At 35.2% G+C, this 25,524-nt stretch overlaps 1 protein-coding gene across 2 annotated transcripts in view; it reads left to right on the forward strand.

The window, feature by feature from the left end:
- The first annotated feature begins 3,041 nt into the window (after positions 1-3,041).
- Positions 3,042-25,524, forward strand: part of LOC128858349 (protein kinase 4) — a 124,300-nt gene continuing 101,817 nt past the window's right edge. The window contains exon 1 of one of the 2 annotated variants that reach the window (XM_054094535.1): positions 3,042-4,294. The gene's annotated coding sequence lies outside the window, so the exon portion shown is untranslated. The remainder of the gene's footprint in view (positions 4,295-25,524) is intronic. The other variant, XM_054094537.1, reaches the window with a different exon arrangement.

Consider the following 25,524-nt stretch of genomic DNA (forward strand, 5'->3'; position numbering starts at 1 on the left):
AGCTGGCCAGGAGGGGGTCGACAGAACCGGTTTCAGTTGTCCCCTTCTCAGACATCGGTGCCCCCTTGACCGTTGTTAAAGGAAACTCCACAATTTCTTTCTAAAAAAAGCGCAAGACAGATGGAGGGCTGTCTCATCGTGTTCTATTTCGAAAACACTATGGCTTCAATTCGATATAAACAGAACACTTAAGGTGATGGGAATACCCAGCCATTCAATTTCTAAGCTCATTGCGGTGTTCACTGGCCACTGGGTGATCGGCACGCATGCGGAGAAGCTTGGAATTCCGTACAACCCCTATTGCAGAAGCTGTAGAAATCCCGCAGAGAAAGAGTCTGTTGAACATTTTCTCTGCAAATGTCCGGCTCTGGTGGCGAGGCGCTTGAGATTCCTTAACGGGCCCTTTAGGGATGGCTTGGAGAAATTCTCCAGGCTAGATTCCTTTTCTCTCCTCCACTACATCAACAGCACTGGATGGCTGTAGACGGTTTTCTCTTCCCTAAATTTTTTCGCAGGTCTACATTATGGTATCAAAACGGCACGTAAGTGCTACTTGTAGTGTACCTGTGGTACTCTTGCCATCTAACCTACCTATCTACCTTAATTTGATAGACATTTTAATAAATGGCTTTTTAACCTGTGATCGCTGCAAACGCATGACGACGTTATTGTCAAATAAAAGTCAATGCGTGCATTTGTATGACAGTTGTTACAGGCGATACAGTTACGAATACGTAAACGCAGTTGCCGGCGAAAGTAAATCAAATCGCTGCTTTTCTATTGCGTTCATACGTTGTGAACGGTTGACATTTGAAATTTTTATGAAAAATATAAACAACTAAATAACACCATAAGCCAAGGGCGAAAAGAACATCAAAAGGTGGCAGGTTGCGTCCTTGTAGCGATAAAAAACTTTTCCGAATTCCTATTTCTTAAGGCTTGAAATGTGAATGCAAAGAATTCATTCGCATTGCTCTGTTAAAACAACTCACGCACCCAGGCACGCTAATTATGAAAAGTTTACTGCACATTGACATATGTATCATATCATATCCATGCTCACAAACTCAAGAAGGTCTAAGACATTCTTATTCTTGAGTTTTGTAATTATTCATTTTTAGTAATTAGTAAGGTTATGCTTAACAGCTATGCTTTTTCGTTTGTCTTTAAATATAATAAAATGTGTTAGAGTAAGATTCTAAATATTAGTTGATGCGTAGAAGATTATGGTTTCTTCGTTAAAAAAAAATGTGTACTGGCGTTCTTTAACTTATCAAAAAAATATTCGGCACAAAGCAAGGGTGTAATAGCAAATTTTTTACAATAACATCAGCAGCGCATAAAAGGATCAACGAAATAACGCAGCAATTAAAATATGCACCTTCAGCTTCCAATATATACTCTTTAAAAGAATGATAGTGTCTTTGTCATTTCTGAATATTATATTTTCACGAAGAAAAAAAAGGATATTTTGTGTTTAAGATTATTAGCAAAGTTCCCCTAGGTACAAAATAATTTCCTCTTGATTGCGCGCTTAAGCAATGTTGGGCGAGTTTAATAAAGCGCGCCAGTCGTTTTTTTCTCGTGCTTTCCGTGGGCACAGCAAGTGAAGTCAAGTTCTTCTCTACTCTTCCACTGCTACCACCAGCTGGTTCCTTCCAAAGCTGTAGCGTTTGTACCCATACATACGACTTAACCTAGACACCATGTCTATGTCGCTGTAGAGCTCATAAACCTCATTGTTCCATCACCTACGATACTCCCCCTTGCTAACGTGAAAAGGTTCAAAAATTTTACGCAGAATCTTTCTCTCAAACACTCCAACGGACACCTCATCGATTATTGTCATCGTCTAAGCATATGCGCATACCATAGAACGGGCATGATGAGAGCCTTTAAAGTGTTAGTTTTGTACAGCAAGAGAAAACTTTAGTACCCAATTGCCTACTAAGTTCAAAGTAGCACTTTCCCCGTTGGATTTCAAGGCATACATTATTATATATTAGGTATTATTGCTAGTTCCTAATTAAACCAAGTTCCAACTTCAAAATTATGGCTGTTAACAGCGACGTGGGAGCCGATAAGCGATTGCGCCGGTAGTTTGTTTGATGACACGATGTACTTCGTCTTGTCCTCGACAAAAAGATTTATATAACATATATATATAGGTATATGTATATATATATTGTAATTGGCTCTTACGAGGGGAGTTCAATAAGTACCTGTGTTAGAAATGAAGACACGTTTTTTGGATTTTTTTTTTAATTTTCAACATAGTCGCCTTTTAGCAAGATACAGGTACACTTCTCCCAACGCTCCGACCATTTTTTTTACCCCTCCAAAAAATAGGATTTCTATTATTTATAGGGGATATATACAATTAAATTAAATTAAATTAACTTAATTAGCACACTGGCTACTAAGTCCTTCAGTGCTTAAAAAAGTAGAATTTTAAAGAGTTTGTCAAACAAATATTTTTATTTTGATAATACATATGATAATGAAATTTTATATTTATAAAACAAAAAAAAACTACTTTCTTTGAAAATTGTTATTCAACAATTAATTAACAATATAAAGATAATTTTTACATTATTACTTACTACTAATATACATAATATCATTGCGTTGTAATTTAATTTAAATTCTTTGCTGGTCTATTTAATCAGCGTGAAAACAAAATTGGAGATATTAATTCAAATACAAAAAAAATGCATAAAAAAAATTAGAAGAACTTGTAAAATAGGAATTTCGAGTAACGCAGTGAAGAATAAATAGATCTTAAGAAAAAACGAAGAAAATTAAAAAGGAAAAGAAACATGAACCGTACACGGAATCACTTTTCAAGGGTTCGGACAAAGTTAAGTATTGATGAGGAATGTACAAGTAGACGTTTTTTTGTGCCAGCTCAAGTGTGAGTAGAGAAAAGTCAAATGGGAAGTGCCAGTTGTGGAAATTGCAGAACGAAGAGAGCTGCTGATGGCCAGACATAGCATACCTTTGATGGTATGAGAAAATTGAAATAACTCTTACCAGTTTGTTTTGCGATACCTTCAACACTAGCGATTTGGCAGTAGTGTTGTTTGGCGGCAACACAGAGCAGCCGGTCGGGCAGCCAAATGTAACCCGAGCTCAGCTACAGCTTCGCAGTCGATGTTGGTATTGAAGTTGGTGCTAGCAAAGCCCGAGTTGAGCTCATTCGCTTTTCTGGCTCACTGTTCAGTTGACGGTTACATTTCAACGCATTCACAGGTGGAAATTTAGTTGACGGAATAAACTACATACGCTTGTATATGCATATAGTAATACATAGTAAAACCAACGAAAACGACAACAACAATAGCAACATGTGATGCTTCTGTTCTGTTGCAACAAGCAGTAACATGCCCAACATTAAACTCCAAACAAAAGCTGTGTGGTGGATTTCAATGTAAACGAAGCGTATCGAACGCACATTGCTGCAAATATATTGACGATGTTGCGGAAATAATTAAAATAACAAAAGTGGTAGAAAAAAAATATTAAAAACAAGAGAATAGTTAAATTTTTTTATTGCAAAATTGGGTTAAGCTAAAAAGCCACATGCAAAAATTGAATAATTTTCGGAAAATATTTACGTACAAAAATATATAATTAAATACGAAAATCACTGAATTACTCAGAATGTTACTATGTGAATTTGTGTATGTGTACATGAAAAGTAAGTCTGTGCAACAGAGTGATGAGGAGTTCAAGAGTAACAAGCTGCAAAAACGGTAGCAAAAATAAAACAGTATAAACACGAAAAGGCCACACAAGTATGGTACATACAATAAAAGAACAACAAGAAGAGTAAATGTTAACTTGCTGCGCAACAGCCAATAAAGGCGCAAAGGGGGCAACAGAGCAACGCGCCTCATCAAAAGTAAAATAAAAAGCTGCTACCGAGCACTTGAAAGTGGACTGTAACTAATTTTTGGAATTCGAGCAGCAACAATAAAAAATAAAAAAAAAGTTAAATATATGCAAGTTGAAAAATAATAATTATTTTGTAATAAAAATATTTGCATCAGTGTTGAGTTGTCTTGCGTGAATGTAGAACATTTTAGAACAAAAAATACTGTTATTTAACTAAATTGCAAAATACACAATGAGAATGCATAACCTAAATATTTAATTATAATCTGTATTAAGAAATAAAGCAATAACAAACAGTAGTTTTGTACAACAGTACAAGTAACTTATCGGCAGCGTGGAATTTGAAAATTCAAAACAAATATTTGTCGCGGAATGTCACGCTTTTTAAACAAGTGAGGTAAGTTCAGTTTCCTCTATTATTTTTCCGTTTACTTAAGTTGGAATTATTAGGTAATAAAGTACATAAGGCACGTCGCAATTTAAAGGGTAATTTGTTTTCTATTAGTGGCGTTTCTGTTGCAATCACTTTAGTGGCAAAACATTAAGAAAATTGCTTTGTGATGTAGGTGCGTATGCAAAGAGATACGTGCGTTATGTAGAGGGCTTTAGATATACTCAGCATTTTATTAAAAAATTAATAGTTGAAATTAAATTTAATGAAATATATTAAATTTTTTAATTCAAGGCAACTCCGAAAATCAGTAGAAAATTAGCTGACTAAAAAATGCACTTATACACGTAGGTGGAGCAAATTTAATCATTCAATTTTGTTTTGAATAAAATAGAAAATGATATTGAGTGAAGGAAATCCTTATTTAGTGTTTGAATAACTTTTTTACTAAACAAAAAAAAAACAAAAATTTTAGTGATAGAAGTCTTTATTTAACATTTACGCGCTCCATTGCTTGTCTGTTTGTATGCTGCAGCTGTCTAGTTCTCAAGTGCCAAATATGATTTGCAAAAATTATAAATCCTCCTTGTAATTACTTATAGATTATTCGGTTAGAATGGGTTGGTGCGTGACTACCATTCGAAATTCAGAGAGAACGTAGATTTGAATCTCTGTGATATATCAAAATGAAGGAAACGTTTTTTAAAATAGCGGTCGCCCCTCGGTAGGCAATGGTAAACCTCCGAGTGTATTCCTGTCATGAAAAAGCTCCTCATAAAAATAAAAAAAAATTTGCCGTTCGGAGTCGGTTTTAAACTGTAGGTGCCTCCGTTTGTGGAAAAACAACAAGACGCACGTCACAAATAGGAGGAGGAGCTCGGCCGAACACCCAGAAAGGATGTAAGCGCAAATTATATGTACATATATACAATGTATATAATTACTTATAGAATTATGAATTATAAATTAGGAGTCACATAAAAATGGTATTTGGTATGTCACTTCATATTTCATAAATGAGTAAAAGTGATTACATTACCAGGTGGACATACACTAGGTGTCATAATTCTACGTTCCACCATTTTTTATATTCCTACATACCAAGTATTTACCAACGAAATTCTTACGATAAGCTCATTACACAATGAAATTCATCATTTTCGACGTTTACTACCGGAGTTGTCATACTGGCGATAAAAAGTTATCAACTGAATGCGTCACTTCCGATTCTATTTTCGGCAATACGCAAGAAGGTGAGGGTGAAAAGTGTACGCTCATGATTTGCGCATTCACTTTTTGTATTATTAAGACGATGTTTTTGTTAAGGAAAATTATTATTTTTATTTAATAAGCTTTTAGTTTGCCGGAGCCTTATAAAGAAAGCAAAATTGAAAGAAATGGACATTAGCGAGAGAAAAATTATAAAATTGTGGGGGAAAAATAGGAAGAGCATGAACATCAGTTCGGATAATTTGTAATTATAAACTAAGAAAATACCGGAATTATAACTTCAAGGCCAAGAGCACGGCGTCATTGTAAATCAACAGAAAGGGAAAAGCGCAGTATTATAGGGCTTGTGTAGAAAGATGCAAATATAACTACTTCAAAAGTGAAAGATGAAATAAGAAACACGTTTCAAAAATATATTAGTGTTTCAACTCATAGAAGAGTCATAAGAAAAGCTGGCTATCATGGAAGAGTTGCTAGGAAGAAGCCAGTTATATCTCTAATAAATAGGAGAAAACTCATTACTTTCGAAAATAAGCTTATACACAAGCCTCCAGAATTTTGAAAAGTGATTATTTTTTCTGACGGAAACAAAGTTTTAATTTTTGATATCAAAGGAGTCAAAATTGTTTCTGTTGTAATGGTTTCTCATTAATGAACCAAAACTATTGCCAACACCTCCTTGTTAGTTGTCGTAATCTGAGATAAATTAAGCATTTTGTTTAATAAATTTAATGGTTATATTAGTTAAAAATAAGAAAAAAATATTGTAAACTTAATAACTTCATGTCACTTTTTCAACTAACTGCAAAGAAGCGTAGACTTATGAATCTTAGTGTATGTAGGTAGATAAATGTATAAGTATAATACCTGTTTTCTTATCAGTATGCTTTTCTTTACTGGCTGTTTCTTTCTTGCACTTCTAAAAACCTATCCCGCTAAAATTATAGCAAAGGAGATGGTGCTGCATAGTAACCGTTGAGTGTTGCGAATTTGTAGAAACAGTGAGGGTACATTACATTAGGGTACATTACATTAAACAGTGGGGAGTGGACAGTTGCAAATCGATGAACAAACATAGTTGTTAAAGGATGAAATCTGTGACTACACTTAGATCATAAATTTAGTTGAATAATTCTTGTGTTCGCCGGGTACTAGTGCTTTAGTGGAACTAATATTCTCAAGGGGAGAAGAAAAGTTACAATTAAAAGTTGATACGCTGGAAGCAACACCCATGGTGAAATGCAGTTTGACATATTTGTATGTGAAGTTCTATGACATTCCGGTAAGTTCAGAGCCACTATGCCAAATTGTTGCAACGGATAAACATTTTACTAAACGGTGAATTGAAGTCTACGAAGATGGAAAAAAGCATTTGGAGAAAACGATTGAATCACGAGCTTCAAAGACTGTATAACCACTCGGATATTGTCATGACAATAAAGCTTAACCGTCTACGATCGGCTAGTCACATTATAAGGGCAGTCGAGTATCCCCATTGTGTACGTGCAGAAGAAATAGAGGCAAAGGAAGACCAAAACTGCGATGGTTGGATGGGACGCTGAGCTATTTGGTTGGTACGTTGTTGGAGAACTCAAGAGAGAAATAAATCGAAATGGAGACAAATGTTTCAGCTAACCAAAACCCGGGCCGAGTTGTTGAGCTAACAATGTTGATGTTGTTGAAGGTGAAAATACGCGATTTTTTTACTTAATGAAGTATATAGCTAAGCGTAAGAGTGTAAGTTACTTGAACGAATAAAATATGTATTAATATCAGAAAATGTTTCCAAATTTAATATCCTTCTTTTAATTTCGATACTCCGCGAAATTATTTACCGTAACGGGGTTTTGAACGTTTTAGTCTCCATCCTAATTTAAAAAATTGGTTCAAATGGGATTGAAATATTTATTTGACAATTTATAAAGATAATTACATACACACGTCGATTTCAATACATAAAAATAAGTTCATTTGGAAACGTTAAGAACGCTAAAAGTTAAATTAATGCATTTTGCGCATGAAGCAATAATTAAGGGTGATGTAACCTGTCACCCTGTGCCAGCCATTTTGAGCTATTTACTAAATCCATGATGTTCTTTTGGAAAAGCTACTTTTTATTTCAGCGCAATTCCTAAAGAAGAACTACTCAAAAACATAGAAATTACCATTTGATAAAAAAGTTAGCAGGCAGTACTGTTTTTATTTTGCCACAAAACGTCGGCAGAAGAGGGCGTTAAGATTGTTCATGTGCCACAAGACAAAATGAAAAGAAAAGACAATTCTCTTCAACGGAATTCGAGATAATGCCAGATCAGAAGAAGGCGAAGTTAACTAGTCATGCTTTTCGATGTTCATCGGAATTTTGCGTAAATAGTTTGAGTTTCAATTTGAGTAAATCGCTTTTTATTTAATAAGTGTAGTTTTATTGAAACGAATTTTTATTTAGATCATATATATAGATAATGTATGTCCTTTTTCCCTTACTTCCAAATTGCATCATCGGATTAAGTAGCAACCGAAATCAGTTGTCAAACATTTCACAACCTTTTATTATTGAATCATGGTTTTGTTATGGAATTTCTTAAATATTTTTACAGGCTGGCTCAAAAGGGGTGACAGCGAAATTTAAAAATGTGAATTTTCAATGAAATTAGTTTTGAATTCAATATAAACTCCCTTACCTGTAATACACTTACTCCAATAGCCCTCCAAAAACGTTGTACCAACTCTGCAATGATTTTCCGGTAGCTCTGTGGCACTAACTTTTCCAAATTTCCAATGTAACCATTCATATAAAATATGGAGTATTCATTCATCTGAGATGCCTGTGGTATCTGCAATTTCATGCTTAGCCATTTGTATATTGTATTTTGACTGGGTTTATAATAATTTAAGAAAAATTGTGTATTACAAATGAGTTGGAAACCTTATTAAGATATTTTATATATTTAAGATGTAAGATATCAAATTGTAATATTTCTGTATGTTGTGATACTAAATAAATGTTTAAAGGGAAAAATATTAATTATAATTAAATGTTCACTTAATACTAATATCCTCAGCATATTTCGCTTTTTGCCTGCACATAAATTACTTTTTAAATAATTAATTAAATACAAATTCGATACTAAAAATTTGGTGGTAACTCTATAAAAAATATTTCTTAATTCTTAAATCATTTAAAAAGGTGGCAACCTTATACGAGTGATTTGAGAAATACTCCTAAAATGTAAATATTTCCAAATGCCATACATTTTAGTAAAATCATTAGAGGCATTTCCGAAAAACTACAGATAGAATATATAAAGGAATTTCACGTTCAAAGCAAAATATGTATTTTCATATGCACGTGTGTGTGTGCATACATTTTGTTACATGTGCATTTTTGTAACTCCAAGTACGTAGCTTAGGCCCTTATTATGAGCAACATTCGATCTTCGACTATAGTCGAAAGTGCTGATCGAACGAATTTTCATTTGGTATTATGGTGCTCATTCGTTGAAGAATAGGACTATTGTGAATTTCGATCGCTCGATGCATTTACAATAGATAATTTTTCTCAGCTGATACAGCAAATCAAAATAAAAGAAAAACCGATTGTGTTGAAATTCTTTGCTAACAACAATTTTAAAAGTTAAAAACAAGTATTTTTTGTGAAAATGGAGTACAACGGAGTTGTGGTTCGACGATTCAACGCTCGATGAAAGATTAGTGGAACTAGCTAGATGTAGAAAACAGCTGAGGGGCGCATCCAACCCCCTTGAAATGGCTTCCACTGAGTAAATTTAGAATTTTCAAAATGTGTTGACGTACTTAATATTACAGAAATTTCCTTACCGATTTTTAAAGAACTTTAGATTATCTAAAGAGGCGTTTGTGAACCTACTGTCCAGTACAGAAAACCAGTTGCAGCAGTGCACCCGAGCCAAATTGATTCCAAATATTTTAAAGCTAGCCACAGTTCTGCGAGTTTGTGCTCAGGGATCGTACCAATTGAGTATTGGTAATGAAGGTATGCTAGGACTTGCTCAAGCCACTGTGAACGATGATGCTGAAGATATTGAAGTGGAGTCAAATAACGGAGAAGTAGAAAACATAAGAAATGAAATTTTGAGAATATTATAGAAAAATCTAAAAAGTATTAAATAGAAACCTTTTCGCCACAGTTTCTGTTTTATTTTTGTTATAAATTTTCTTTATTCAATTATTCGACATTCGAAAAAAATATGTATTTCAGTTCCTCTACGTATTTCAGCCCATACCTGCCAAGGGAAAATAAAAATGTATTTCTATAGACATTACAAAAAAAAAAACATTGGCCCCTATTATGAGCAACATTCGATCTTCGACTGTAGTCGAAAGTGCTGATCGAACGAATTTTCATTTGGTATTATGGTGCTCATTCGTTGAAGAATAGGACTATTGTGAATTTCGATCGCTCGACGCATTTACAATAGATAATTTTTCTCAGGTGATACAGCAAATCAAAATAAAAGAAAAACCGATTGTGTTGAAATTCTTTGCTAACATTATTTTTAAAAGGTAAAAAAAGTATTTTTTGTGAAAATGAGTACAACGGAGTTGGGGTTCGACGATTCATCGGACGATGAAAGATTAGTGGCACTAGCTAGAAGTAGGAAACAGTTGAGGGACGCATCCTACCACCTAGAAATGGCTTCCACTGAGTAAATTTAGAGCTTTCAAAATGTGTTGACGTACTTAATATTACAGAAATTTCCTTACAGATTTTTAAAGAACTTTAGATTATCTAAAGAGCCGTTTGTGAACCTACTGTCCAGTACAGAAAACCAGTTGCAGCAGTGCACCCGAGCCAAATTGATTCCAAATATTTTAAGGCTAGCTACAGTTCTGCGAGTTTGTGCTCAGGGATCGTACCAATTGAGTGTTGGTAATGAAGGTATGCTAGGACTTGCTCAACCCAATGTGTACGATGATGCTGAAGATATTGAAGTGGAGTCAAATAACGGAGAATTAGAAAACATAAGAAATGAAATTTTGAGATTATAGAAAAATCTAAAAAGTATTAAATAGAAACCTTTACACCACACTTTCTGTTTTATTTTTGTTATAAATTTTCTTTATTCAATTATTCGTCATTCGAAAAAAATATGAAAATGTATTTCTATAAACATCACAAAAAAAAAAACCATTATTAAGCTTAATCCATTTTGCTGCCGTTCTCACTGGTGGTCCCAAGCAATTCAGCTCCGTTGTAAATTCCTCCCATTTTTTTGCTGCTTGAAGTTTGGTGCAAATCCCTTTTGCGAATTGTGGATTCGCCTTTCTAATTGTTGTTTGGTACTCACGACTTTCGCCCTGCATAATATTAACAAAATTAGTATATATTTATTATTTGGTTACTATAAAACCATAAATAATCGCAAACAACTTACACTTTAACAAGTTTTCCCACTATACGCTACACGATCGAAAGCAAAATTGCATTCGACTCTAAATTCGGTAAACAACGAAAATTTCGATAGGGTTGCACCGCTCATAATACCAAATTGACATTCGATTTTCGATCTTCGACAACCAGCGAATATCGAAGATCGAATACAACTCATAATAGGGGCCATTATTAAGCTTAATCCATTTTGCTGCCGTTCTCACTGGTGGTCCCAAGCAATTCAGCTCCGTTGTAAATTCCTCCCATTTTTTTGCTCCTTGAACTTTGCTGCAAATCCCTTTTTGCGAATTGTGGATTCGCCTTTCTAATTGTTGTTTGGTACTCACGGCTTTCGACCTGCATAAAATTAACAAAATTAGTATATATTTATTATTTGGTTACTATAAATTCATAAATAATCGCAAACAACTTACACTTTAACAAGTTTTCCCACAATACGCTATGCAATCGAAAGCAAAATTGCATTCGACTCTAAATTCGGTAAACAACGAAAATTTCGATAGGGTTGCACCGCTCATAATACCAAATTGACATTCGATTTTCGATCTTCGACAACCAGCGAATATCGAAGATCGAATGTAACTCATAATAGGGGCCTTAGTCTCATAAATAAATGTAACATACGAGTATATACCTACACATGCACATATGCACATACATATACGTACGAACGTTTGTTTATATTGTTGATCACAAACTATGTATGTATGGATGCATGCTTGAGAAAAATAATAGAAAATCGAGGTCGTCATCGTTTGGAGGCATTTGTGGCCAAGCCGAGGTCGTGTGCCAACTATTTAGCGTTATTGATGCTGTTTGTCAGTCACCGGCATTCAGTACCAAACTGCTCAATAAAAACAGCTTTATTTGATTTTGTTATGATACATATGAGCAGACATACATACATACACATATTGTTGCTGTAATACACACAAAAGGATGCGACAAGTCAAAAATAAAGTACTGATTTCATCTTTCATAAATAATTAACCGAATGAAATTAAAAACACATCGCACAGGTAATCGATCTCTATTTAAATACCAAAAAATGAGATAAAATATTTTCTCTAAAAGCGGCCACTCCTCTGCAGAGACTGGTAAATATTCGATTTCATTTTGAGTATGAAAACACTTTTCCACGAGATTGGAAACGTGGTATAAACGTCTCAAGGTTATATGGGCCACATTTTTGATACTCTCACACTCACATGCATATACGAGGTGTGTTCAAAAAGTATCGTATTCGTGTTCAAAAAGTAAAGTATTTTGTGCTCTTCAAAGTATTCCCCATGAGATATTATGCACTTGTGGCAACATTTTTCCAATCTTCGAAGCACTTCAAAAAATCATTTTTTTATCCTGTTCAGCTCCTCCTTCGATGCCGTCTTTATCTCATCGATCGTAGCGTAGAGTCGTCCTTTCAAGGGCCTCTTCAGTTTCGGGAACAAGAAAAAGTCACAGGGGGCCAGATCTGGGGAAATTTGCGCACAAGCAACGATGTGTGAGCAGGAGCGTTGGCAAGAGCCAATTTTGTTCTTCCACAAATCCGGGCGTTTCTGGCGGATTGCTTCCCGCAAATTGCGCATAACTTGCAGGTAATATTCCTTATTGACCATTTTACCCTGTGGCAAGAACTTATGATGCACATCGCGCCAGCAATCGAAGAAAACGGTAAGCAAAACTTTTACATTCGGCCGAACTTGGCGCACTTTTTTCGGTCTTGGTTCGTGCAGCAGCTTCCATTGAGATGATTGAGCTTGAGCTTTAATTTCCACATCGATATGTCTAGGTCCCCAGCAACTTCTCTAACGGTGATTCGATGAATGGCCAATACCATTTTCTTCACTTCATCAATTTTTTCGTCTGTTGTTGAAGTGCTCAGGCGTCCGGCACGCAAAGTCGCTTCTCCGTATGACACAGTCAACATTCGGAATACATCCGCGCACTTAATTTCGTTTTTCACACAAAATTTGATACAGGTTCTTTGATCCATCTTTTTGAATACGTAAAAATCGAAGACGAGCCGAAACACGTGCAAGCAACGCAGCTGTCAACAATTAACTGAACATTCAAAATGGCCGAACTCGTCGGCATGAGTTAGATACTCGCCACAAAAAAATCGAAATTCGAATATACGTAACCTGCGAAAATTCAAAATTCGCGATACTTTTTGAACACACCTCGTATGTGTTAAATCATATGCTTGTTTGTTGCTATTCAGTTTTATTTTATGCCTATTTGTCACCAATTATTGCTATTGCATAAAAAAATATTTTATTTATACAGACTTGCATAGCTTAGATAGATTGCAAGAGGGTCTTATTTGGGTTTTACTAATTAATGTTTCATTATAATCAGCTCCCAGTTAAGGGATTTTTTTTTTTTTTAATTCTTTTATCAGTATGTTATTATTATTATTTGCTGATTATTGTTGATTGTATGCTTTTATATTCCATTATTTATTGACCAGTTTCTCAACCGATTGATTTTTTGGATAACAGCCCAAAATTAATCACCCGATCGGAAGATTCATAATTTTTGAAAATGGCGTTGAACGTCAATCATGCCATATTTGACACTTGTGAACTAGACAGCTGTAGTTTACAAATATAGAAGCAATGGAGCGCATAAAGGTCAAAATAAAGATTTTCACTACTCAAAACCTTTTTTTTTATTTAGTAAAAAAATTGATAAATAGCGGCCGCCGTAGCCGAATGGGTTGGTGCGTGATTACCATTCGGAATTCACAGAGAAGTCGTTGGTTCGAATCTCGGTGAAAGCAAAATTAATAAAAAAACATTTTTCTAATAGCGGTCGCCCCTCGGCAGGCAATGGCAAACCTCCGAGTGTATTTCTGCCATGAAAAAGCTCCTCATAAAAATATATGCCGTTCGGAGTCGGCTTGAAACTGTAGGTCCCTCCATTTGTGGAACAACATCAAGACGCACACCACAAATAGGAGGAGGAGCTCGGCCAAACACCTAACAGAAGTGTACGCGCCAATTATTTATTTTTTTTTTTTTAAATTGATAGATTAATTTTGTGCCTATCTACGCTCAGCTGATCTCATCCAAATAAATAATGGTGTTTTTATAATAAAATAAAATGCTTAACATTGAAAAGGCCCAGTTTTTACAACAACGTAATATATTTTAAAGGTACCAAAAAAATTCTTGCTAAGTTTTTAAAACAACAGAGAAAATATTTTAATTTCAAAAAACGTTTTGTATAGAGAATTTGAAGTTGCATACGGCAATCATTTCGAATTCGAAGTTCAAAGCTATTTTCCAGCTGGGTAACGTGTGCTCGTCGTTATTTGCAAGCTTTTTTATAAAAGTATGCCTGGTTTCCATTAGTGGTATTTACACCCAGCTGGTTAATTCGGTAATCGATAGTCCGTAGTTTTTTATGTATATTTGGTTTTTATAAAATTGGCAAACGACCTACAAAGTGCCCTTCTGGCAAGCTTGATAATTTTCTGATACTTGGTAACTTTTGTTTGCATTTAACTGTTATGTTCTCTTGAAGAGATTTTTTAAGACTTTTTTATGTTTAATAAAGTACTTAAGAAAATGCATTCAACACTTATAAAAATTAACTTTGTTGTAAGTTTTTATTTTTCTAAACTGTGTTCGTAACTATTAGATAGTAAAAGGATTATCTTTTCATTTCAAAGTTATGTATGCTCAATTCTTTCACATCATCTTCAGATGTTTTTTTTGGTGGAAATTTTGAACAATGCAGCAAATAAAAAACCCATTCAATACATTATTTTTGACTATTTTCGTTTGGAATTCTGAATTTGAGTTATTTTAGGCCAAAAATTGCTCTTTTAATATGTCAAACAGTGCTTCATTTTGACACGAAACTTGCTTTGTTTTTATTAAATTGCTTTCTTTTGCTTTCTACTCTGTTGCGGTATTTTACTTTTCACTGAAATTTAGTTAGTTGAGAAGCATTCTATCAGACCACAGAAACTTGATAAAAAGTGATTATAAAATAGTTATTAAATTTTCACCGAAATTCTAATTAACGAATTTCCAAAGTGATAAGCCTGGTATTAATATCACAACTATTCATTTAATTTTTAATTTTTTTGGAGACATCCACCAATGGCCCATGTATGGAAACACGATACTTTGACCCGTTTGGACTACTTTTCTTTAGTTTTGCTTCTTTTAGGAAAATATTCATCAGGACTCTTTTTCTCCTTGGCAAATATGACAGCTTTATGACGACGAAACTTCGAAACTTCGTGATGTGTTTTAAATGTATGATTTACTCAAAAACTAGGATTTACTTCAAAATGTATAACTCTTTGTTTAAATTAAACCATTTTTTGTTTTTAAATAACACTTGGCAATTTCTGCTTAACTTCTATTTTCTACCATATATAATATTTATTTATCTACATAAATCGGCATATGAAATAAATTTATTTTGTCTATATGTTAATTACATTGAAGTATTAATTTACAATAAATTTATTTTCTAATCGTTCGCAGTTTGTTTCCATTTAAATAAAAAAGCACTTGTTTGCTACTATTTTTACAACAAAGGAATTAATTTATTCCACTTTCTCCACCCTTCTTTAATTTATTTTTTAAACCATTTGCAATTTACGTCCATTTAAGTAAAACAAATCTTTTTTGGTACTGTTTTTACTAAAAAGAACAACATTTTTTCTTACACGCAAACTTTTGTAAGGGAGTCTCACAATTCTAATGGTATTGTACTCACCTTTAATAATTGAATCCCAGTTTTGAGGTTTGCATGGCGAATCTATTAAAAATGATATCAGTAGACCAGCTGATTTATTTTTTTTTTCGCCGTAAACATTAGGATTGATGAGAGCGCCTTTTTTTGTGTTTTGGTCGAGATAGACTAGCAAGTACAGCACACAGAACTCAGACAAAATTAATTTGCTTTAAATCTACCCGACCTCCGAAGAAATCTGAGCAGATCTTCTGGTTCCAAGGAGTCAAGGTGGCCGCTTCTTAACACATCAGTACCAAAGACCTCAAGCCTGATTTGAGCGAATGCCGGGCAGATTCACAAAAAGTGGTCCGCTGACTCATCCTCCTCTCCACATGCTGGGCAGAGTGCTGAGGACACATACAGATCTGCCTCTCCATCTGTTTTCCACAACAAAGTTCATGGCCTCTTGAACCACAGATGCTGCGCTTGAAACACAGATGCGTGCATTCCAAGAGCAAAATGTAGTTTTGTCCCGTTGGAGTCCACGTAGACACTTTTTTATAAAAACTAAGTATCTTGATTGTTCTCTTCGTAGCGTAGCCGAATTTGTTTGTTCTTCTTACACCAGCTAATAGTCAGAAAGATGTCCAATTCGGTTCCAATCAAACTTAAGGTCATTTCTGAGATCGTTCCACGAAATTCGTTTGGAGATAATAAAAATTGCTGTTTTATCACTCTTCCTTTATTTCCACCACAGTAAAATTTGTCCAATATTTTTCCAGTTTATGTACTTGTAATGTGAGAGCGCCATAAGACAATTTTTAAGCCGATTAGGTAATTACCAATCTACATCCTTTCATATGAGAGTGGCCTCACATTTACAGTGACCGACAAAAGTCTACATACACCCCATTTCCACTGGATTGAAAGTTCATCAAGTGTACTGAAAAATGTGTTTACACAGTTTTATTTGAAAGCTTTTTCTAATCATTATAAACTTAAAAAAATCTATATATTATATTAATAATTAATAGCAAAGCTATGGCAAAAAAACCTAAAGCCACCGTTGACAAAAGTCTACATACAGTACACAAATATCTTACTCCAGTGTGAAAAACTTCACTTAACTCTAAGTAATACGAATATTGCTTATTAGTATTTAGTTGGTCCATCTTTAGCATAAATTGCAGCTTGAAGCCGTGAGGCATCGAGGAGACTAAATTTGTTATCTCTGCAGAAATTATATTGTTCCAAGTTTCTATTAGTCGTTCTTTGAGTACTGAAGCGCTTGAAATCGGTTTTTTTCTATGTTTTCGATCTCAAATTTCTCTGAGAGCGCCATAAGACAATTTTTAAGCCGATTAGGTAATTACCAATCTACATCCTTTCATATGAGAGTGGCCTCACATTTACAGTGACCGACAAAAGTCTACATACACCCCCATTTCCACTGGATTGAAAGTTCATCAAGTGCACTGAAAAATGTGTTTACACAGTTTTATTTGAAAGCTTTTTCTAATCATTATAAACTTAAAAAAATCTATACATTAATAATTAATAGCAAAGCTATGGCAAAAAAACCTAAAGCCACCGTTGACAAAAGTCTACATACAGTACACAAATATCTTACTCCAGTGTGAAAAACTTCACTTAACTCTAAGTAATACGAATATTGCTTATTAGTATTTAGTTGGTCCATCTTTAGCATAAATTGCAGCTTGAAGCCGTCGTGGCATCGAGGTGACTAAATTTGTTAACTCTGCAGAAATTATATTGTTCCAAGTTTCTATTAGTCGTTCTTTGAGTACTGAAGCGCTTGAAATCGGTTTTTTTCTATGTTTTCGATCTCAAATTTCTCTGACATGTTCAATAATATTCAAATCTGGCTTTGAGGTGGTGTATTTAATTGCCTTGGAGCATGGTAAAGCAGCCAATCCTTCACAATTGATGCTTTGTGCTTCGGATCGTTATCCTGTTGAAAGACCCAACCTGGACCAAGCTCCAAATCATCCACCGAAGATTTCAGATTGACTTCCAATAGTGATTTGTCATTTATAACGATCCATATTACCTTCAATAAATACTAATCTTCCAACTCCAGATGCAGCAACAGCCCCCAAACCATTACATTGCCGCCACCATGCTTCACTGTTGATACCAAATTCTTCGGACTCAGTGCAGTATTTTTTTCCTCCACATTTTTGCTCTTTCATCGCCACCGAATATATTAAACTTGGACTCATCTGTAAACAAAACTTTTTGCAAAAAATCCTCCCCCTTTTCCCTGTGTGCTTTGGCCAACTCCAGGCGAAGTTTACGGGTTTTTTCAAAAATAACAGGCTTTTTTCGTGGTGTTCTACTATGAAAGCCGTTTTTGTTCAGAGCTCTTTGAATTGTTCTTGGATGAACACACTTGTTGCTATATCCTCGGCCAATTTCGGAGCAGAAACTTTTGGATTTTTGTCCACTTCTTTTAGAATCAAGCTGATGTCTCTGCGAGATAGTTTGCTCGGGCGGCCATTGCGCGACTTATTTTCGGTGGAACCACTATTTTTAAACTTTTACCAATGGTCTGGACTGTTGCACGACTTAAGTTTAAGATTTTTTGAAATTTCACCATATGATTTTTTTCTTTCCTGTGTTGAATAACAAAATTTCTAACGTCAAGTGATATTTCTTTTCGAGGAGCCATTGTAGATGCCTAAGTATTCAAATTGCAACTAAAATCAATATTATCAAAGCAACAAATATAAGAAAAGGGAAGAAATAGACAAACGGTATTTTACCGTTATCACAACATAGGATATCAGAGTACAAGCTAGGAGTACAAGCCGGTTGTGTAAGTACACTTTTGCCAACGCTGTTTTTGCGTTTTTTTAGCATAACTGTGTTGTTTTATGTTAAAGAATGGATTTGTTATAGTTAAGTCGATTAGAAAAAGATTTTAAATGAAATTGCATAAACACATTTTTAAGTAAAGTGTTTGTACTTTGTAAACAACGAAAGGGAGGGGTGTATGTAGACTTCTATCAGCCAATGTATATTTGTCGGTGGTATTTTTTCTGCACCAAATTTTATTTTATTTATTGCATTCGGCAGTTTTCTTTAAAATACATTATTTTACTCTATTCTCCCATTAAAATACTTAGCTTTTTGAATACCCCAGAAACTAAGGAAATTCTCAGAAGTTCGTACATTCTTGAAATAATTTATAAAACCGTTATTTGTACTTTATACCTTCCTGAATTGCATCGCAAAACGAAGTACCACACAAAATGCCACATTTCCATTATACTCGCACACTCGCCTATGTGCATACAATTATAAAAAAGAAAATATGCTAATAAAGAACAATAAAAAAGTTGATAATTAAAGTAGACAATCGTAAAAGAAAAGTAATCAGAAATTTAAAAAAATGCATGTGAAGCAACCAGCCAGCTCATTACTAGTCAAGAGGGGCTCAAGAAACAACAGGTCCAAATACTCGCGCATACATACAAGTCTTTGCTTGGAAGAGTGCCAGAGACGCATTGAGTTTTGTTATCCAATTTGCTGCATTTTTCAATTGCGTTTTCCCCACTTTTTACTCATCCCATAAATGAGGCAATGCAAAACGAAACTGTTTACTACATACGTACATATGTATGTATATTTTCAGGCTACTGTATGAGAAGTATGTATGGTATGTATTTATTTATTGCTTTGCATGCAGAGATTTCAACTAAATAGTGGGCAACGGCAGTTGTAGACGTCAAGCTAAGCAGCATGAAAAGTCAAAATGATATTATGCTGCGGTCTCCAAAAGTGCAACTGTAATGAGGACGGCGTACCTGCAAGCATACGTAGGCATGCAGTAGTACGAGTATGTGGCCAGCTTGAGGCTTCTGTGTTGCAATATTGTATTTCTAGCCAACACTCACCACACACACTAACTTACATATATAGATTTTAATTACCCCCCTTAATTACTGAAAAACTGACTGGCTAGTGACTGGTGCCAGTTAAGATGTGCCGTAGTCACTGATGATCTGCTGGCTGCATACACAAAAATACATTTGCATTAAATACTTTGTCTGCGATGTACGTTTGGCTTCCTGCTTTTTTATCACTTTCGCGATTAAGGTAAATGTGCAACGAAATTGGTACATCTACCTGTCTTGCCAGTTGAAATCGTCAGAAAATATGACTTTGCGAAAAATGTTTACATTAATTTCACTGATATTTTTTACTGTTTAACAATGCCTTTTCGCCACGCCTCTAGTTCTTAAATTGACTGACCTCGTATTCTATATACTGCTCGTTTGCTGGGAGAACGTCTTAAGCTAAAAAACCAATAATTCTACTAAAGCGACTTTAAAGTGAAATTTACTATGTCTTCGGAAGTATAATACAAGTAAATAAAATGTAGCATCTAAAGAGATACAAGGAAGCGCATAATTAATCATTCAATTTTTTTTTTGAATAACTTTTATATACTATATGTAATACATATAATTGGCGTTTACAGTCTTTATTGGGTGTTCGACCGAGCTCCTGCTCCTATTTGTGGTGGTGTCTTGATGTTTTACCACAAATGGGGGGAACTACTTTTATGTGGAGATGGCAGAAACACACTCGGAAGTTTGCCATTGCCTGCCGAAGGACGACCGCTATTAAAAAAAAAACATTTTCTATCAATTGATGTTTCATGGCCGGAGATGTATTTTTTACTAAATAAAAAAAATGATTTTGAGTGATGGAAATCTTTTTGACCTTTACGCTATCCATTGCTTATCTGTTTGTATATTACAGCAGTCCAGTCAAATATGATTGACGTACGACATTTGAGAAAATTATAAATCTTCGGATAGGGTGATTAATTTTGCGCCAAGTTGTATTAATTTTTGTACACATTTTCAGGGGAAAGGGACAGACAATTTATGGTTTTAATCAACATTGTTTTGTTTTTTACTTTTTTGTTAGTATATATGTACATAATTTACATAGTGTGGGAAACATAGAAGTCGGCGTCTCCCGAAAACCATTACTGTTAACTCTTTTCTTCGGTTCCCCAAGTTGAAGTTACCACTTCGTGGAAGGAGATTTCAGTCGATAGAAAAGATCAAAGAGAATGCGACGAAGGAGCTGAAGGCCATCCCTTCGTCGGATTGTATTAAACGTTAGCACGTTGCAGCGATGGTTTAACGAGGTTAAGTTAGGGCGAAAGTTCTTTGAGCTGAACATAGGTACACACCGTATAATCTCGAAAAAAGGCGATCAAATATCTTGGGGTCTGGATCGACACAAAACTTTGTTTCTGGCAGCTTTTAATAAATGTAAGTTCCAAGGCGGCTTCTGTCAATGGTGCCCTGACGCGCCTTCACCCTAATATAAGAGGGCTCCAGGGAAACCGCAGACGACTACTGTCATTGGCTGCTGACTCTATAATTCTTTATGCAGCGGGGACCAAAAAGTCTAATCTACGGGAGGTCGCCCAGATATACAGGCAAGGCGCGCTGCGTGTAGCTTGCGCGTATAGAACGGTGTCTGATGATGCAATCTGCGTATTAGCTAGAAAGATACCTCTGAACCCCTTGGCAGATGAAATGTTTCACTCAATGTCACAAAGCGGACGTCGGACATACCAACTCATACCACATGTTGATGAGTGGTTAATGAGAAAACAGGGAGACACCGACTATCACCTCTCGCCGTTGCTCAGCGGGCATGGCCGTTTCTAGGAATACCTGCGCCGTTTTAAGCTGGCAGACAGCCCTTTCTGTCCAAACTGCCCGAATATTGATAAAAACGCAGAACATGTCATGTTTTATTGCGACCGTTTTAGAGAGAAACGAGCTGTCTTGGAGCAAGCCCTGGGTCATCAACCATCCTCGAGCATCCTCATACGAGATATGTGCGCAACCAGCGGTAAGTGGGGGCAACGCAAATGTTCGCAGGTAAGATCATGACGCAACTTCGCCATATTGATTGGGAACGCAAAGCGTTTAAGCAACAGTTGCAGCAACAGAGAAGGGGGACAGTTTCTGACGAACCGACAACAAGCACAGACGTTTGAGTGAAATACTCAATACGGTATCGTCTTCTTTACTCTGGAACCACCTATAAACACAGTGGGAGTAATTGGGACTATCGACGGTGTATAGCCTTCGTATGCCTGCAGGAGAGGAACCTGGACGCAGGTACCTGTTGTGTCTTCGGACAGACTCTACCCAGAAGTTATACTTTTGTGGTCCCAGGGTAGAATTAGCTGAGGTGGAAGATTGTTATAGTATTAGTGGGAGCGTGCCCCACATACCATTGGTGTGACAGCACCTCTGAGATGTGTCTGACATTTTAATTTCAACCTCCTTTCAAAAACAAAAAATAAATACAAAAACATTGGCACATGTGTGTTGCTTCAGACGGGTCATATTTTGAAGGAGATAAAATAAATTTGCCTGAAATTTAACTCTGTTTTGTTTTATTTAAACATTCCCTCTATTTTCTGATCATAGTATGTATATACATACCCAGTACATACTTGCATACATATAGTTTCACACAACACATATACATGTATGTATAAGAATAAACCAAAAAACATAGAAATAGAAAAACTACAAAATAAAATAGGTTATTCCAAGGTTTTAGTAACAAAATTCATACCCATAATAAAAACCAAAAATAAGAAATACTCGTATAGGCATACGTATATATGTATGCATTAATGAAATAAAAATATAATATTATACTGGCGCATACATCCTTGAAAGGTGTGCTTAGGCCAACTACTCTTCCAATTTGTTGCGCGTCTGTATGCTGATGCGCAAATCAAAGTCCAAAATCTTTATTTCTCCTACGAAATACTGTTATTTTTATGAGATACTTTTTCATGACAGAAATGCAGTACTTCAATTTTGAGCCTCTTCTTCCTGTTAATAAACTTATCCCTCGAATTTGGGCTTTCCTTACAAGATTGGAAAGTAGCTTTTGTCCGCTCTTTTTTAAAGCTTGTGATAAAAGTGAGATGGTAGAGATGATAAGAGATTGGTGGTTGATGTTGATGAGAGTTTTAGTTTGAGTTTTAGTACTAAACTTACATTTGCTTTAAACCTTTCGTTTCCCCATCACAATATGATTTTGTAACTGGGCGTTCCACAGTTGCTAATCTCGCGATTTTTTCAAACTATTTCTGTTTTCCGTTTGTTAATTTACGTCCGGTAGAAACTATACTACAGTGTTTTAGTATGTGGTGAATTTTGTTATAATGAATTCGGAAATTAAGATTGTTTTTCATAAAAGTGATCTCTTCTTGTGAATAACTTCACGTATACGAGGATCGTTTGAAAAGTCCCTGCAAAAATAAAATCTACTTATTTGCTTGGAATACTTTTTTTTTCTTGGCATAGTATCCTTTTAAGCGTATCCACTTATACATTCATCTAACGCTGTTCCAGTTTGTTGATCTCTTCCAAAGATTTCGAAGATCCGAGGGTTTGTCCAAGTCTGAAAAATAGTCATTCGTTCCTCAATCACCTCCTTGCTTGAATAAAATCTTTTTCCGCCAGCCATTTCTTAAAATTGGAGAACAAATAGTGGTACCAGGGAGCCAAGTTTGGAGAATAAGGGGGATGTGAAAGGTGTTGGAACCCTATTTTCGTAAATTTTGTGACCACAACTGCTGAGGTGTGAGCTGGAGCATTTAATCACCAATCGAAATTCTTTTTCTTCCTTTCATGAAAATCACCCGACTTCCTCGATTCAAACGAATGCCAAATACATAGAAATACACCGATCTGGCTGAAACTTGATGCGTGTTCTTACAAGAGATGCTATTATTTATATGATACATAACCTCGATACACGCCAGTAGTGCCATCTCTGTGTCTTTGTTCGGTCTTTTCAAACGACCCTCGTAACACCTAATAGTATTCCTTGCCGATAGGAATTCATAATGCACAACACCAAGTTAGTTCACACAAGCGTAACTATAATATATAACTAATGACGAAATTGACATGAAATTTGGCAGAGATATTTCTAATAGTAGTAACAACATTGGAATAAAAAAGTTTGCCTAAAACGGTTAGAATGCGAAGCTCTAATTAAAAAATCAGCTTACATCTTCACCTATGATACTGATTTATCAAAAGCGTTTGACACAGTAAGCCATATTGTGTTGCTAAGCAGGTTACATCCATTTTGTATCCACACTAAGTTGCATAACGATCTTCGCACTATACTTATTTCAAATAATGTGTTAAGTTCTTTCGACAAAATCAAAGATATTGGGGGTTTTTGACTTGTGTTCCGCTTTTACTGAATATTTCAACTATTTATTCCCAAGGTATACTCTTCCAATGGTTTCGAACCGAGGAAAAGCCTTGAATTTATCCCCCACACAAAAAAAGTTTGAGCACCGTTTCTTCTTTTTCTGGCAGCTCCACATTCATACAGGATGTGCTCTTGAATTTCATCGTCCAGCTCGCAAAAACGACAGAAGCTTGTTTCTACTAGTCCTAGTTTGTCCTCTCCATCCAAATTTGATGCTCCTCTAGAAGGAGTTTGATACTCTTCTATTTAATACTCTTCTACAAGGAAGGATAACTTATTTTGCGTGGTATTACTGTGGTAAGCCTCCAAGAGGCCTATTCTTTGCAGTTATGATATTCATGTTCTGGTGCCCAACTCAGTAAGGCGGTGTTCTTTGCTCCCAGGGTACTGAGTGCCGCGAAGTATTTCTAAATTATTAATGTATGAGTAGTAGTAGTAGTAGTAGTAATTCTTTATTTATTTATAAATATTTCATCTTACATTTCAATAATTGTTACAATAATTCGTTTAAATATATAAATACATAAAGAAAGAAATAATAAATTTGTGGCAATAACAATGTTGTCTGTCACAACTCAAAAATTAATCAAAAATTGAACTCTGCAATAAGAAAATTTCTATAGCGTAAGGCTGAGTATATAAAGCAAGTTAGTCTTTTCCAATTATGGCCATTAAGTATATCTATTACTTGTGCTTCATTTAGCTTCGCTGCGTTTAGGTATTTTATTCTGATCTCCTTCAGTACCGGACATCTTCCTAAGAAGTGCTGCATATTTTCTTCCTCGTTTAAATTGCAGAGGGTGCATATTTTCTGAGCATTTCCATACGTAGTTGCATTTAGCTTCAGTAAACCACATCTTGCTTTGAAAATTGTCGTAATATCAGCTAGCCGCGCATCTTCTTTAATATATGATTCCCCTTTTGAGTAGTCTAAATGTTTATAAATTCGCTTCGCGCTTGACTGTGATTTTTGCCTTGCCATGTTGATATCTTTTATTTTCATTTCGGTAAGAAGTTGCACACAGCGATCTTGCCAGTCTATAGAGGTGATGTTTTCTTCAAACTTCAGACCGAACTCCATTCCCATGTTGTTCAGATGTTTAAGCCAAAACACATTTTTACTTAAGATGCCTTGTGTTAGTTTGTGTGGGAGTCTGTTGCAATTATATTTATAAATAGTTTTCCAGATATACTTCATGTGTAATTCTAAAGAATACATGTGGCTATTAGTTTCTAATTATGTATGTAATTAATGTATGACTGCCTAGCTGAATACAAAATACTGATGCGCTTCGAAGTAGTATCTTTTCGAAAGCATTCAATGCCAGAAATTTCCATGCCTTGGAACCCCGCTTGAAATATAATATGCATATACATACGTACATATATATAATTGGTGCTTGTACTTGTTTTGGGTATTTCGCTGAGCTTCTCCTCTTATTTGTGGTGGGCATCTCTATGTTTTTCCAAAAATGAAGAGACCTATAGATTTAAGACAACCCCGATTTTTTTTTGTTTTAATTTTTTTTATGAGGAACTTTTTTCGTGGCAGAAATACACTCGG

Source organism: Anastrepha ludens, chromosome 3 (assembly GCF_028408465.1).
Source record: "Anastrepha ludens isolate Willacy chromosome 3, idAnaLude1.1, whole genome shotgun sequence".
NCBI classification, from domain to species: Eukaryota; Metazoa; Arthropoda; class Insecta; order Diptera; family Tephritidae; genus Anastrepha; species Anastrepha ludens.